At 41.5% G+C, this 17,680-nt stretch overlaps 1 long non-coding RNA gene across 1 annotated transcript in view; it reads left to right on the top strand.

The window, feature by feature from the left end:
• The window catches only part of LOC310770528, a 163,262-nt gene that overhangs the window by 57,989 nt on the left and 87,593 nt on the right, over positions 1-17,680 (top strand). Inside the window, exons 4-7 of the long non-coding RNA XR_014552230.1 lie at positions 1,983-2,109; positions 4,494-4,616; positions 13,666-13,714; positions 13,829-14,772. This is a non-coding gene — a long non-coding RNA (uncharacterized lncRNA). The remainder of the gene's footprint in view (positions 1-1,982; positions 2,110-4,493; positions 4,617-13,665; positions 13,715-13,828; positions 14,773-17,680) is intronic.

The following is a 17,680-nucleotide window of genomic DNA, read 5'->3' as shown; positions in this document are numbered from 1 at the left end:
GTGGAACCAGCGAATGATTAAAGGGAAGACGTATAAACACTCTGCTAGCAAATGGGGATGGATGCTTATTGTTGTATAACTGTCCTGCAAACAAATCAGAAAAAATGCTCAACAGAGGGTAGATATAATCTAACCTCCATAGCCTCCGATTCTTCGCAGATGAAATTAGGGGCACCCATTGCAACAGCTGCTGGGGAGCAGGAGTCAGCTTTCTCCCACAAGCCCTGCTTGTGGGGTTTCTGCAGGTGTGCTTTCTGGTCAGATCTAACAGGGTTGTTATGTTCTTCCCACCTAAAGGTTGTTCTCTCCCTGCTAAATTACAGTGTAATCCTAAACATATCAATTCAGAAGTAAGTACCTGTGAATTCAATAGGGCATATTCCCAGGTTAAGTGGGGCTACGACTGGAGCCTTAGTTTTTCTAAGATCCTTGTCTTGCTCTGGCCATTCATAGATGTTATCCTGTCCCCCCCCCCCATGCTTCTTACCACTTCATGGGGAGTTTTTTAAAGTTTCCATAGGAAGGTGCCTTAGTCAAACCCTTAGCTAGCCCAGTATTGTCTCTAGTCTGGCATTTTGTTATTCTTTAAGTTGCGACATGCTCCTCTCAGTTGTTCTGACTGGCAGTACAGCTCTCCAGGAATTCAGTTGGGGTGTCTTTTCCCAGTCCTACCTGCATATGTTGTCAGGGAATCAAACCTGACACAGGTGCTCTGCTACTGAGCAGCTACAACTGTGGCCATTCCCCTAAAAAATGAAGCAAGCTTCTGGTCCTCATGGTTCCAGTTGAATGTAAACAGGACTGTAGAAAGCTGCCTTACACTCAGCCTGACCTTTGGCCCATTGTAACTAGTACCATTTGCAGTACTGTCAGCGGGTTACCAGCAGGGGAGCCCGAGAACTTTGTACACCCCTGAGGTTCTTAGAGGATGAGCGGGATACAAAGGTATAAAATATGGGTGGCTAATAAAAAGCAATACCACTCCCACATCACCCTGTACAACTGGCCAAAGAGGATACCCTGGAGGGATGGGCTTTCTCAGATGGGCTTTCTGGGTGAGTGCTGCTGTGCCACACCTGCCCCAGCACAGCTTTTCCAAGGAGGCCAGTCAGCTGAAGGAGAGACCAGGGTGCCTGCAGCCTTCATTGCACCGCAAAGGTGTAGAACCCCTTGCCTCGAAGGCCCCCATTTCCCCTTCTCCTCACCGGCAGCCACAGCTGTTCCCAGCAGCAGCTTCAGCACCTCAAACACCTGCCTCAGTACTGTCTCGCTCCCGGCCATGGCAGCAGCTTTGCACTATGCTTCAGGCCCTCATCTTAGTAAGGCCAGGTAATGTTGCCTGTTGTTTTAGCTCCTAACAAATATCATGACAAGGGTATGGAATGTCATCGACATCTGCAATGTGGAACCTAGGAAGAGAGTATTGTGTGACCATGGTAGCCATTTCTAGCCTAGCATGATTGCCTAGGGTTCCATCCTTTGTCATGGTGACTGCTTATTCTACCGTATCCCACAACCCCCCCCAAAAAACAGCAATGTACCACTAAGAAGGCAGGAAGACTTTTAGTATTACTGGCCAGTGAAACAGTAGTTTCAGCAGTGGCATAGTTGAAGACCTAACTCCTGACCACTAAAACTAATCTTCTCAATAGAAAAGGGGGAAATAGGCAAGCTTACCAATCTGTCTCTGCTTACACATGACAAATGGCCGTGTATGTTCACGTATTTCCCATCTCTCAGACGAGGGAGAACACCAGCATGTCTTGATTTATTTCACTAAGCAAGGGAACATAGGAATTGTCATCTCAGGTAATAGATGGGCTTGATACTCTGTTCTTGGCTTTTTTGTTTTGATGTTCCAGGGAGATATATATAATGCTAGGTGGTACAATTATGAAGTAACCTTTACATAACTGCATTTCTTTTCTCTCCCGTCTGCCGTCTATTCTTTTACTATGTTTTTTGCTTTTGCTTTTGGATAGGATAACTAAAAGTGAACGAAAAGAAAGATGATATGGGCATTCTTTTAGATTGTTTCCCAAGAAAAGCATCCATAAGTGCCTCCAAACTGTCAGTATTTTGCGGGAGGGAGTCACACCAGAACTTCACGTTTGCGCAGCTAAGGTGCATTAAAGGGCTCTGCCACCCTTGCAAATCAAATCCACTTAAAAACTTGAACTTTTGCAGTTTGGAAAGTGATGGGCAAATGTATTGAACAGTGTGGGCTGAAAGAATGATGCACAGGAAGATATGGGCTGTGTACACGCGATACAGCACAGTTCCCCCCAAAAGAACTGTTCTGGAAATTGCAGGTTTGTGAAGTGTAAACTACAGTCTCAGGATTCTTTTCAAGATGTATGTGTGCACACGCTTGCTTTAAATGCATGGTTTGTATGCAGCCATGGTAAACACCTTGCAAGCAAATCAGAACGAATGTTCAATAAAGACCAAACTCTGGGAATGTTGTGGGTAACAGGAGAGGATATATTGATTAATATTATCCTTCCTTACTTGTGCTAGCAAGTTTCTTCATACAGCAGAGTGCATTCCCCTATTACACAGCAGGAAGCTGGTTGCAGACTCATTAGAATCTCTTAAGATAATAAGCAATTCAATCTGGATTGCCCAGGTTGGGGTATGTTCCTGGTAATATCCCTTGAATCCCTCCTAAAAGAATGAAGACACAACAGTCTTATTCATAAGTAACAAAAAGAAGTTTACAGTGGTACCTCGGGTTACATACGCTTCAGGTTACATACGCTTCAGGTTACAGACTCCGCTAACTCAGAAATAGTACCTTGGGTTAAAAACTTTGCTTCAGGATGAGAACAGGCGGAGGAGGCGCGGCAGCAGCGGGAGGCCCCATTAGCTAAAGTGGTACCTCAGGTTAAGAACAGTCCTCCAGAACGAATTAAGTTCTTAACCCCAGGTACCACTGTACTCACGATCAGGCAGAGCACAGTGTGATCCCTGAAGACAGGCTTTAGGATTAAAGTTACAAATAAGTACAAATAGTTTTACCCCATATGGGAGGTAACCCAGTCTAAGTGAAGCAGGAAGCAGGCAGGATGAAAAAGAAGAGAGGTGGCTATGTGACTTGGCTTTTACCGGGTCTGGAAAGGTCATGCCCACCTACTGGTCACATGCAAAGAAAGGATGCTCCAGCCAGGTGTAACAGGAAGTTCGACTGGCTGGACCAACATTCCCTGCATGTCCACTCTAGCAAAACAGATAATGTTGTATTTGACTGCTCCAGTGGATTACATCCCACACAAACACAGTCTAACCACGATGTACACATTTGTGCAAGCAAATTAAAATGACCCCAGGTGGCGCAATGGGTCAGTGTGTCTGGCTGTTAACCAAAAGGCTCAAGCCCACCCAGGGATAGCTGTGGGCATTGCAGGGAGTTGGACTAGATGACCCTTTGGGTCCCTTCTAAATTTCAACTCTGTTTTTCTGAGAGTCTGTGAATGCTGTATAAGCAGATTGTATTGAGGAGCCCTGTGTGTGAGTGTCAGAGAGAAGGAGGCCTTCTGAAAGTTTAATAAAATTTTGTCTGGAGCTTTTTGCCTTACAGAAAGCCTGCATCTGCTGAAATTTCTTCTTCCACCCATCTATTAAACATGCTGGAACCCTGATCTCCTTTGCAAGTTTAAGGCCCACTTTTAGTCTGCCACACTCACCACTCTTTTGATAAGTACTGGGAGGGTGCGGGCTGAACAGGCCATCAGTGAGAGTGGAATACAAGCTTGTTGTGTTTATACAGCCAACATGTGCACCTTTATTCTGAGAGCTGATTCATGCAAGATAGCCATCTGCTGTTTTTACACAGGAAATAAAAGATGGTGCTGTTAGCATTTAGGTAAGTACAAGGCACCTGGCACAGAACCGGGGAGGCATTTCTTCAGTCCAGAAATGTAGTAAGCACCTTTGTTCCTCCTCAGCTGCCTGCAGAGAGAGATACAGCTAAGGAGGTATAAAACAACCATACCACTCTGATGAGGTATGCATGAATTAGGCCTTAGTTAAATCAATTGCTGATCAGCTGCATAATGGCTTTTCCTGTGCTCTTATCTCCTTGCCACTTTTTTCTGATAAAATGTCAAGGGGTTTAGCAGAAGCTAATGTGCAAAGACCTAGATCTGCTTGTGAGATCTGCCGTGTGTGTGTGTGTGTGTGTGTGTGTGGAATCCTTCCCAAAATACAAGCAATACTTGGTATTAGGAATTTCAGCTCATGGTCTCTGTTTCTGCATAGCGTATAATCAGCTCAAGAGCAGAACATCTTTAGTACATTTTTATCTACAACCCTCAATACTGAGGGGATGGAAAGAGAATCTTCTGGTGAATTCTGACTCAGATGCACATGGGTGCCAAAGACTGTCCTGTGCTTGAATTTCTCAGAAGCCATTTTGGTCTTGGAACAGTTTGTTAGAACAGCGCACATGTCAGTATATTCTGTCTCTGAATTATCACATGCTTGGTTTTCAGGTTCATTCCATGTCCTTACAGAATTTTGGAGTGGCACAGAGGAAGGATTTGCAAAATCTCTGAAGCAGCATTCCCTTAAATCACTGTGGGAGCCAGCTGAGGCTCTTGACAGGCTCAAAATAAGTAAGTTGACTTGTAAGTTGCTTTTAAAAAATCTCTCAGGGATTCTTTTTCTTTTTTTCTTTTTGATTCAGCTGGATCTCCTCCAGTATGTCTGCTCTGACTATGGCAATCGAGAGCCGCAGTTGGAAAGCATTCCTCAAACTGCTGCAAGCTGCAGACTGCCATTTGGTGGCTTTTTCTTCCTGCCAAAAATAGTCAAGTTCTACTGAAGCTTTGACAGCTGTGCCTTGTCATGAAGAAAATCCTCCTAAGAACAGAACAAATGATTTATCTTGATAGTCCTGTGTAATGACCAGTTTTATTTGCAGAATGCTTTCAGCGAGTTGTGTATCACCCCCCCCCCATATTTCCCCTAGCAACAGACTTGAGAGAGAAAGAGAGGGAAACAAATTATATCTTTTTTAAAAAATAAACAAGCAAAAAACAAACAAACCCAAAAGCAAACCTCCCACAGTTCATCAGGGTTTGGTTTTTCATATCTTGTGAAGCCAAAACGTCTGGCTAAAGATGATTGGCATGGAGGAGGAAATTGGGATTTGTATTGAGTGAACACAGAACTAAGGCAAGTAAATCACATAAAAGTGCCAAATTATATTAGCAAGGAAGTGTGCCACTGAAGTTCCTCAGAACCAGACTGCCTAATACCGAGCCAGACGATTGGTCCATCTAGCTTAGTATTGCCTCAACTGATTGGCCATGGCTCTCTAGGGTTCCAGGGCATTTTCACCCTACCTGAAGGTGCCAGAGATTGAATGTGGGGCCTTTTGTAAGCAAAGCAGATGCTCTGCCACTGAGCTTCGTCCCTTTCTCCTATTAAGGGAAAGAGGAATTTATTATTTCTTAATCTTTGAATCTTCTGAATTAGTAAGTTGTTTAAACATTACAACATTACAATATTCAAAAGAAAAATGTTACAAAAATAATACTGGGTTTCCTTTTTTTTATGGTGGCATTAACAGTTGTGGCCTTGTTCTGTTTAGCTCTCCACTCCTCCCCCTGGCAATGCACTAATGATAGATCTGGGCGTCACTGACACAGATAATGAAGAGATTGTTCTGGGTTTATCCCTTTTGACTTGATAGCTTCACACGCATATGGGAAAAATTCATTTGCTGTTTCAATTACTTCTGTAATTAAGTTGATCAAACACAATCCATATAAATTACCTAAATTGAATTTGATTGACTTCTCAGTCCCATGAAGTAAATAGGGTCATGTAAACCATACTGAATAGCTACACTAAACACACTTCATTTTCAAAACTTTGAATTTGCTAGAAAAACAGAAATGCATTTAATACACTTTCTAGAGGAGTACTCTCTATATTTCTTAGATTTATTCAGAAGATTTATTTTTATTTATGTTTAGAAACCTTTCTGTTTATAGAAACCACAACTTTTACGTATTCCGTTTCTCTTTTAAGGGAAAAAAACAAGAAAGAGCCTAGTAGTATCTTGAAGACTAGCCTATTTACTATGGAATAAGATTTCATGGACTGGAGTCCACAAAAGCTTATGCCATAATCAATGGGCTAGTCTTTAAGGTGCTGCAAGTCTCCCCATGTTTTTTTGCAGCAACTAACCTAATGCAGGAATGCAACCAAAATGGGCACGCAAATACATATATTATAAAGATACAAGGCTTGCTTACATGTTACAATGAACATATTGCACACAAGTAGATTTATACATCTCAAGTATTGTGCATGCAGGTGCACCAACTATATAGTCATTAAATGTTACATGTGAATTTGTCCACACAGATTGTACACGTTGTAGCATGTAAATATCTTTGTCATTAGGGATGCAGACCTCACTGCAGCTCTTTGACTATCTTTGCACCATAGTTTATTTCCTTTCCTTCACATTTCTCTAACTATTAATTTCCGCATTATATTTGAGCTTTCACACAATATAAAAGCCACTTTTAGAAATCCAGTGGAATATAGTAGAAGTTTACCACTTGCTTCTGTATTCATTTGTTCCAGAAAAAAATCAATTTACAACCCTATTAACCCAGAAAATTGTGGGGGTGAAGTGATGAAATTTGGGGACAGTATACCAGCATAAATTTGCTTCCTGCAATTGTTGCGGCTGAATCATGGCTGAACAGAAGCATGCATGTGCAGAAAGGGTCAGGGAAAGCAATATTGCCCAATGGCGTTCGTTGTTGTGTCACATCACATCCACTGGTGTGAATGAAATTTAGTAGGACATGCCGGTATAGTGATTCAAAAGCCACAGTTCCATAATGCAACAGGTACTGCAATGTGAAAGGAGCATTAGAAAACAGGGCAGAAGCACTAACGTTATAACCAGGGATATTGAATGCAATATTCCCCATATATATTGTCAAACATTTGACGGTGTTTGCCACCATGGAATGCGTGAAACAACATTTAACTCAAGGTTAGGGAAACTGCAGCCTTCTAGATAGTATGACCAATGGCCAGAAAACGCTGGAGTTGTGGTCTGTAGGGCCACAGGTACCCCATCATCACTTAAGTATTTTTTAAGATGTATTTCCGTTCAACATGGCCTGGATCATCAGTAGTCTTGGGATATAATTGGATTTCAATGATATATCTGAAAGTTGGGAGCATCTACAGAGCTGAGCCACATAAGGGTTGACAGGTGTCTGCTTAAGGACACAGCATGGTTCATGACCACAACCAGGTCCGGGCTGCAGCGTCAAATCTTTATTGAAGGGCAGTGCATCACAATAATAGACTTTGCAGGCCCATTATATCCTTGTTCTCTTTTAAATTCTCGACAGCTTGGCTCTTTTCAGATTTGAAAAGAGGTACCTTTGAAGTGAACCAGCTTTCAGATTCTGAATGTCCAGAATCATTGTATGCCTAACTCCAATGTAAAAGGTTTGGGGAAGTTCTTAGCAAGCACAGTTTCAGTAACCGTAATTAGAACTAAAAGGCGTGCATAGCACTGAATCATCAGATAATGCTTAAGCTGTGGTGTCACATCACTGTATAATTGACAACTTGCTGTGCAGGAAAAAAGATGTAATAATAGCGCTTAGCTGTTATGCAGTTTTCCTGGAAATAGCAGAAGTCATGATTCATGCGGAGAATAGAGGCAACTTCATGGAGTTTACTAAACGTTTACCTCAACAACCCAGTTCCATTACTTTGAAAGCAAAAGGCAAGTGGCAATGAGTGTTGCTTCTGCACAGATTTTGAACAGATTTTGCAGTTTTACATTTGTGTATCTTTCCAGCGTTGTTTTTGTGACTGGGATCTGTTGGCATTTTGTGCCATTTGGCAAACAGGAGGAACAAGTCCCAAGAGGAATGATGGTTAAACATCTACAAGTGAGGCCTGCAACAAAATGTTACAGTATATCCACGTCACCTCCTGATAAGAGAGCCCCTTTCAGAGTTCCAGCCAAGCAGCAGTGCTTTTCTCTAGGATATGTAAGCTGATAGAAGCACAAGCTGGGCATTTACAGCTTTTCTTAAACACCCTTGCACTTACGCAGACCATTTGGCATCCTAATACCATGTTCTTGTTTCTTAGAGACTTGTTTTGGCTTCATTTCTGTCAGCATTTGCCATCTTAAGTTCTCTGTTAAAGAGAGTGATGTATCAGGTTGAGTATGTGCTGAACACTTCGCAATGTTTTTGCCAGGCAGTGCCCAAAAAAGAATGTAATAAATGTGGTTGTTCCCGTTTTACAGAGAAGTTACTAAAATGGATTAAGACATCCATTATCCTCTCTTGGACAATATATGGATACTTGGCTGATATGGATGTTGGCCAATATTGTGAAAACCCTTGTTGCCGATGCCATGACTTTGAGCATCTTCAGTAAGGAATAAATTGTATTAGTAACACATTTATTTACTTGAATCAGACCATATTCAGTAAAGTTTATTTTTAAATAGAATTGGTTACTGGTGGCCTTGCAGATGCTAGACTCCTACTTCCGCGATCCCTGAGTCGTACAGCATCTGGAGCGCCGCAGGTTTTATATATATATGTTTTATATATCTAATAAATGTCTGATAATAATATTTCTCATACAAGAGACATTATTGTCTGGAAGACTATGAAACAGGAGGAAAAAAATGCTTATCTTTACAACTAAACCACTAGGTGGCAGATAAACCATTGTATAGCGTTTGCATCTTAAAGCAGAGTTTAATCTTGCCTTTATAAATGACACTAGGGAGAAACATGAGTTTAATTTTTGTTCAATTTTCAAAACATCTCTGTGGCTGCTCTTTGAAACTGTGCTTGGGAACTTTTTGAGAGACACTCAAACTGTGAAGGAGAGTATCTTGGCAAATAAGCCTGGAGACCTGCCAGTGGCGGAGCTTCATGCTCCGGCACCAGGGGGCACAGAGCAGGTGGGGGCGGGGCTGACGCACGTCCCGGGGGCTTGGTCACCACCCGTAGGGGCGTGGTGTGCATTCTGGGGGCGTGGCATGCTCCCCATAGGGGCGTGGCGCCCAGCAAGGGGGGGGGCAGCCGCGATAGCACCCGCCAGGATCGCGCTGGCGGGGGTGGTGCGCTCCCCCCACATGCCTTTTCCTCCGCCTGTGGGACCTGCATGGCCCACTGTATCCCCCAGTAAGAAGTGCCAACTTTCCAGTATACCACTGTACCAACACCTTCAGGACTTACTAGGCTATAATGTTTACCCCCACCCCCAGGGTGTGAAAAAGCTTCTGGATGCTTTCCAGACAGCAAACTTCAGGTTTAGGTGAATCAGTTTCCCATAAGTTGGCAACCCATCATAGATGTCCATGCTTATTGATTGTTTCCACATCTTCCTTAATTACTTGGAGCCACACGTTGATCAAATATAGAGTCCTCTGAATTTTAAGGCATAATTTTGGCTTGAGCATATTTTCATGACTTTGAATATTTTCTTGACTTAAACAAGATTACATGTGGGAGAATTTCCTAACTTGAATTGTTGGTATTCCTTTCAAGTTTCCCCAAATAATGCAAAATCAAGTAAATGAATATGTTACAAAAGCATAGTTATTTTGAGAAACATTTATTTTCTTTGCTATTTTCTATAAGGCATCCCCCCCTAGCAATACCAGAATTGCCTTTATGTATCAAATGAGTGGCTCTTAAATACCAGAAGTTTCTCTTGGACGGTATCAGAAAAACCAATCTCTAAAATTCCGTAAAGCATAATTCAGGCATAAAAAGGAAATAGAAGTGTTGCCTAAAAGGTGAATTTTAGAGAAAGCTTCAGATAGGTTAACTTGCTGCTCTCATATGTGGTGGGGTATGTTGTTTGGCTGCCAGTGTTTAAGATTTAACTGTCACTCCATTTGGCTTCCATGCATGGAATTGGGAGGGTCTCTTAATGTTGGTATTTTAAATAAATAAAAAATAAATTTGTACATTGAAATCAATAGCCTTAGAACAGAAGCTCTCCTAATTTATCTGTCCCATATCAATGAGGCTACGACATTTCTCTCTGTGATGACAAATTCACCTAAGCCAGGACCACTTTCTCTGCTTCATGTTCCATGATGAGTAACAGCAGGAGAAAAGAAACAGTGTTTATCCTAATAGCAAGCTAGGAGACAAGGATCTGGTTTATAATGACATGTGCATAGCAATTTCTGGACACATCAGTTATGCCTCCATTACTTCCTATCACCCCATCATCATCATTTGCTTCTTTGTACAGTGGTACCTCTGGATACGAGCGGGATCCATTCCGGAGCCCCGTTCACATCCAGAAGCAAACGTAACTAGTGACGGCACGTCTGCGCATGTGCGCATTGCTTTTCGCCGCTTCTGCACATGCTTGTGATGTCATTTTGAGCATTTGCGCATGCGCGAGCGGTGAAACCCGGAAGTAACAAGCTCTGTTACTTCTGGGTTGCCGCAGAGCGCAACTTGAATGTGCTCAACATGAAGCATATTCAACCCAAGGTATGATTGTATGCCACTTTTCTGAAACATTGCACCCAAAGTATGTGTGTGTGTCTGTGTGTTGGAGAACTGGACCCGGCCAGTGGGCAGCTGATAGCAAGGGATAGCAGTGCACAGAAGCTTCAGTGATCACCAGCTGATCATTGTGGCTTGTGAGGCTCTGTGCACTGAAGACCCACCAGCTGATCATTGTGGTTTCCATGCTGTGCAAAAAGGGCCAAGTGATCAGTTCCCTGCCACTGATAATAGGAAATAACTGAATCCATGTCAGTTTTCACACCAGCATACTTCTAAGACAATTACCTTACATGACAATGTCAAAAGCAAGTGCAAGAATCCTCCTTCAGGAAGATCCATGGCAGCACCGAAAGCCTACTCTCAAAGTGGGCCCGTTGGGTCTCTGTTACCTTCTTCAGATCACTAGCCTCTTTTCTAGGGATGATATTTTCTTGTAGCACTAATGTCAGCCACAGGAGGTAAGTGGCAAACAGCTCAAGTATCACTTTGAAACTTTATGCATATTGATATTCCCATAGGCAAGATGATATGCGCATTAATAAGAGTGCCATTATTTCTCTGTCTCTCTCCTGCTCTCTCTCTCTGAGCTGAGACATGAACAACAGCTGTCAGGGATTGATCAGATGAATTTCTCAGTTGAAAGTGAATTGAACTGAGAGTGCTTGGCAGTCTGGTGCTTATGAGGATAATATATATATTTATGCTAATCTCCTCACCCTCTTTCTCTAATGTGGCAGGAATGTATGCCTATGGAATACATTATATAGAACAAGGGTCACCAATGTGGTGCCCTCCAGATGTTCTTTGACTCCAACTCCCATCATTCCTGACTATTGGCCATGCTGGTTGGGGCTGATGGAAGCTGGAATCTGATAACATGTGGATGGCACTATGCTGGCTACCATTGGTGTGGATACATACATTGTGGTGGTGGTGGTGATGATAATAATTTATGCTATGTTGATTCTAAGTGCGTTAATTGAGAGTCAATAGATCTCCTTTTTTCTTCTGCCCAACTGTATACAACGTTGGTGGGAATCTGGGAGAAGCCTAATAAAACCGACCCATTTCCCCCGATGATGAAAAGGTTTTGCAGAACAAATTGCCTTGCCAGATTCCTCATCCTGGGATTTCGTTGCAGTTTAAATTAAGTTTAATATGTCATCCTGAAATCTTACTTTCTTCAATACAAATTCCATTTGAAACCAAGCTCTTTCTCTTCTGTCCTCTGCTGACATCATTAACACTCTTCCTTTTGTTGCCAGATAAGGCAATCAATATATTCGGCTAAACAAATATTGCTATTGTTTATCCGTGCAAGTCTGTGATGCCTGAGCTAATTGGCAGACAAACATTTTCAAACCCATCACAATTAATTGTCACCCATCAGAAGGAAATTTCACTATCCTGTATTTATTAGGCCAAGAGACCAAGAGATACAAATGGTCTCATTTATACCTATCTAAGGCTATAAATGATTATGGCTATGCTCTGCCTCCATGGTCAGAGGCAGTAATGCTTCTGAATACTAGTTGCTGGAAATCACGGTTGCAGCATGGCAGGGAAGTGCTCTTGTGCCTTGATCTTCCTTGCCATAGGTATCTGATTGGCCACTCTGAGAACAGGATATTGGACTAGATGGGCCATTGGCCTGATCCAACAGGTTCATCTTATGTTCAGATTGTTGAATTTATAGGGTTGGATGCAAACTTAAGTATGCTCAACTAGAGGGAGTAACTTAACGCTCTGCTCTAACCATGTCTTCCATCTGGATCCAACCTATGAGATTATTCACTCAGTCAGTAGTTCTTATCCTTTTATTGCTGCTTTGTACACATGGCTTTTTTGTGGTCCATAAACCCAAAATGCAGCGAGGTATAGTAAAGCATTACTATAGAAATTCCAGAAGAGTAATGGGAAAGGAAGTATGAGAAGCAGCCTTTCCCTGCACTTTCAAGTCATATCCAAGAAGGTGTGTCTATATTTGTGTTCAGTGAATACATCTTCCTCTTTAGATAAGACCTGAAAGTGTGGTGAGAAAAAACTCAGGTTGCTTATGCTTCCACTCTCCCTACTTCTTTAGATTATCTAACCTGCTCTAACATCCAGATGCTCAGTTCCTTGGAAAGAAAAGAATAAGTAGCACTTTGATTCCCTAGGCCAGTTTTTCTCAAGCTCTCTGATGAGGTGGACTTGCACCCCCCCCCAGTGTTCCAGGAACCAGTACCATATTTGGTCCCAAAAGTCAAATGTAGTGGAGTCACTGGGGACTGGAAGTGGAGTCACTGGGGACTGGAAGCCAGTGGCTTGTGGACAGGTACTGACTGGTCTGTGGACCACCACTTTGACTACCTCTCTAGGCTAACTCTGGTTTGGGGATCAGGAGGTACCAGAGTCTGAATCCTGAATCCAGAGGAGCTGTATGCATCATCCTAATGCTGAATGACCTTCAATGTGAAAGAAAACAGCAATAATCAGAGTTTAGTGTCAGATGTAGACTGGCTCCAAAGAACACCATCAGGTGAGAGTTAAAAGCCCTTGAGAGTTTAAATATAGAAGCAAACAAGAAATGCATCACAAAACAAGCAGTTGTTTTTCTCAGTAATGCAGAATATTCAAAATGGATCATTACTGAATAATCTTTTTCTGCTGGGTGAAGATAAGATTGATTAGTACAGCCAGTGAATTCATTCACAGGAGTGACGGGGTGCAGGGTTGGATAGAGCTGATGAGCTTCCTAGGAAGGATATAACAGGTTTAGGTAAATTTCAGCCAGCTTTTCCAGTTTATTGCTGTTAAGTTGATGTTACAGCACAATTGCCTTTATAGCTGTTTTTCATCTGTTTTATTAGATGAGTGCAATTGTTATTGTGCAGTTGTATTTTGTGTTGTTTCTTTTATATGTTTATATACTTATTTAAAACCTTCAAATATTGTCCACAAAAAATGGATTCTAGGGCAGTTCACAATTAAAGTTAATGTACACCATCTTGAATATTCTGTAGAAAGGTGGGATATGCAGTGAAAAGTCAGGTGTGTTTTTTTTTACCAAATGTAATCCTCATGATGAATTAAAAATTAAGTCTGTTTTCCTTCATTTATGTGAATGTAGCTGGAGCTGACCATGGTACTAGAAACTGAAGCTACTACTGTTCAAGCAGGTATTTCAGTCTTTTTCACAGCAAGGATCACAAGAAGTTATAAATTGTGGACAGTTGAAGTAACCCATTAAACAATTCATCTCCATTCATTTCTCCCTCTTTTTTTCATCTCAGAAACTTCAGTGGGTGCAGTGACATTTATGAAATGAATATGCAGCAGAAAAGAGTGTGGAATCCACTTAACCATTCAGTGCTAAGAAACTGGTGTGCTGGGATTTTTCAACTGAATGATGATAAGGAATGTTAAGGAGGCAGGGCTGACAACGTCCTGGTAAACAGACATGTATCATATTGTGATTCATTATCTCAAGAACGCCTAATAGCTGTTTGCTACAAGCTATACAGAGTACAAAATTAAATTGTTTTGAGAGAGTGAATGTGTTAATTTTTTTCTTTCCCAAATCATATTAAGGAAACAAGAAGTTATGTTTCAGGAGCCCCATGCTGACAGTTAATGGAAATGAACATGAAGATGGATGTTGTTTAATCAATAATTTCATTTTAAAAGTTGCCTGTGATATTTATGGTTGGACATCTCCTGCTCATTATTTGTGAGTGTCTTTTAAAAATGGAAAGATCATATAGCAGTGCCAGCTTTATCTGATGGTATATCAGCATGCAGAGTACTGACATTTCTGAAGACTGACAGGTCAGTAAGTGGATTCTGCTTCTGCATCTATGGAAGTAGAATTTCGCTTTGCCTTCTTGGCCCAGAGTCCCACAAACCAATTACCCGGAATCATCTCATTAAAATCAGTCTGTGATCCAGAGAACTGTGTGTACGGCTGGGTCACATTGTTGACTATGGAAAGCAAAGATTCGTGAGGACAAGCCACTTTCTTGCTGACAGATGGAAAGCCTTCTTGCACTTGCCGGATCACCCCACCTTCCAAAAATGCAATTACACAACTTTGAACTAGGGTGAAGGCCACAGCAAACAGGACAACCACTGCTCTTCATTCCATAAAATCTCTTCATGTGTAAGATTCCAACTCCCTTTCTGCAGAACATTTTCATGGAAACTTTTGCGCAAGTCGACTCTCTTCTCCTCTGCCCAGGTACACAGCAACTGTAATTTTTGCTGATAGTTCAGCAGTTCGAAGGTGCTAGGGCAAGGAACTGTCTGAAACCCTGGAAAGCCACTGTATTAAAAATACTGGGATAAATGGCCCAATGGTCTGGTTTTAGAGTAAGGCAGCTTACTTACATTCCTAATGAAAAGGCTGCCCAACTTTACAGTAATTGCAAAATCTTACATTACATGGATCATAATCTGATCTGTCATGCCTATAGTTTCTTTACAGCCCCACTTTTTTCTGCTCTATCTTTCCAGTCTTTAGTGCGACTGAGAAATGTGCTGGGGCACCTTTCCACTCACAGTTGCTGTCAGAGTATCACCAATCTCAGGCTTTTATTCTGCATAAGCTTATTCTGCTAAATCGTAGTTTGCTATGCTGTTAGAGTGGGACTGCATTACAAGGGATTCTGCCTTTGAATGCAGCGTGAGCCCTGCACATGCAATGTGTGAAGGAGACCCATACACAGAACAAGGCTGCAGGGCCATGTGCCTACTCCCAAAGTACAGGTGTTATGCATGGGCATCTTCAAGGGAACTCCTTGACATGTAGACTTTCCATGGGTATCGAATGTTGTAATATGGAGGGTGAATTAGTAGTCTTTCCCTTGCAGGTGTGCATAAAAGGTAAAGGACCCCTGACAGTTAAGTCCAGTTGCAAATGACTCTGGGGTTGTGGCACTCATCTTGCTTTACTGGCCGAGGGAGACGACATTTGTCCACAGACAGTTTTTCCAGGTTATGTGGCCAGCATGACTAAGCCACTTCTGGCGAAACCAGAGCAGCGCACGGAAAAGCCATTTATCTTCCCGCCAGAGCGGTACCTATTTATGTACTTGCACTCTGATGTGCTTTTGAACTGCTAGGTTGGTAGGAGCTGGGACCGAGCAACGGGAGCTCACCCCGTCAAAGGGATTTGAACCACTGACCTTCCGATCGGCAAGCCCTAGGCTCAGTGGTGTGCATACCTAACACTAATATAGGAGGTAGGGCCACAGGTGGCCCCATGTGGGAGGTGTGGGTTCCACAGGTGGCCCACAGTCCTATTCCAAACATGATTCTTCTACATACTAAAAGGTGGCACACTGGGGAGCGAATTTCTAGATGAGCTCATTGCCTGCTGTGCTCGTTTTTTATTTGCAGACAATTTTTGACATAGGTGGGGACTTTCAAAAATATGATTGCCCATCCATAGTCTGAAGCGACACTGTCAGTCTTTTGCACTGTCTCGGGACTGTTTCACCTCATTCTGGTGTATGTATAGTGCAGGCCTCATGAGGAGCCAAAAGAAACTTTGTTTTTGTTTTTCTTAAAGATATTTATTGAAGTTTTACAAACAAAAGAAAATTGCAGAATAAAAAGAAAACAAGAGAAAGAAAAAGAGAAAAATACAAAAAATACAAAAATACATAGAAGAAAAGAGATACAAAATACAGAAAAAATATATAGAAAAAATTAAAAACAAATCAATTTTTTCATGTCTTAAATTTCGTTTGCTTATTTCCCTGACCTCCTCACACCTCCCTTTTTTGTATTCCCATTCACATGGTTAGTTCAGCAAATCCTTACCCTCTTTCATTTATCTTAACTCTATATCTCAACATATTATAACTATATATTTTCATCCATTATCAATCCATTTTTACATATTCTTATTGACCTTGTTACTAAGGCCGCTTAATTTCAATCCAACATCATTTTAACATTCATTAATTTTACAATGTTTCTGCAAATAGTCTTTAAATTTCTTCCAATCTTCTTCCACCGACTCTTCTCCCTGGTCTCGGATTCTGCCAGTCATTTCCGCCAGTTCCATATAGTCCATCACCTTCATCTGCCACTCTTCCAGGGTGGGTAAATCTTGTGTCTTCCAATACTTTGCAATAAGTATTCTTGCTGCTGTTGTAGCATACATAAATAAAGTTCTATCCTTCTTTGGCACCAATTGGCCGACTATGCCCAGGAGGAAGGCCTCTGGTTTCTTCAGGAAGGTATATTTAAATACCTTTTTCATTTCATTATAGATCATCTCCCAGAAAGCCTTAATCTTTGGGCACGTCCACCAAAGGTGAAAGAATGTACCTTCATTTTCTTTACATTTCCAACATTTATTATTGGGCAAATGATAGATCTTTGCAAGCTTGACTGGTGTCATGTACCACCTGTATATCATTTTCATAATATTCTCTCTTAGGGCATTACATGCCGTAAATTTCATACCTGTGGTCCACAACTGTTCCCAGTCAGCAAACATAATGTTATGTCCAACATCTTGTGCCCATTTAATCATAGCCGATTTAACCGTTTCATCCTGGGTATTCCATTTCAACAGCAAGTTATACATTCTTGAAAGTATCTTTGTTTTGGGATCTAACAGTTCTGTTTCCAATTTTGATTTTTCCACCTGGAAGCCTATTTTTTTGTCCAAATTATAAGCCTCCCTTATTTGATAATAGTGAAGCCAGTCTCGCACTTTATCTTTTAATTTCTCAAAACTCTGCAATTTCAGTTTGTCTCCTTCTTGTTCCAATATTTCCCAATATTTCGGCCATTTGGCCTCCATATTGAGCTTTTTCTGAGCCTTCGCTTCCATCGGTGACAACCACCTTGGGATTTTATTTTCAAGTAAGTCCTTATATCTTATCCAGACATTAAACAATGCTCTTCTGACAATATGGTTTTTAAATGCTTTATGTGCTTTAACCTTGTCATACCACAAATATGCATGCCACCCAAAAACGTTATTAAAACCTTCTAAATCCAAGATGTCTGTGTTCTCAAGAAGCAGCCATTCTTTCAACCAGCAAAATGCTGCTGATTCATAATAAAGTTTAAGGTCTGGCAGGGCAAATCCACCTCTTTCCTTTGCATCAGTTAATATTTTAAATTTT

This window comes from Podarcis filfolensis, assembly GCF_964270895.1.
Source record: "Podarcis filfolensis genome assembly, chromosome: 9".
Taxonomy (NCBI): Eukaryota; Metazoa; Chordata; class Lepidosauria; order Squamata; family Lacertidae; genus Podarcis; species Podarcis filfolensis.
The sequence above is the reverse complement of the archived record's forward strand: the minus strand, read 5'-3'. Positions and strand labels throughout refer to the sequence as shown.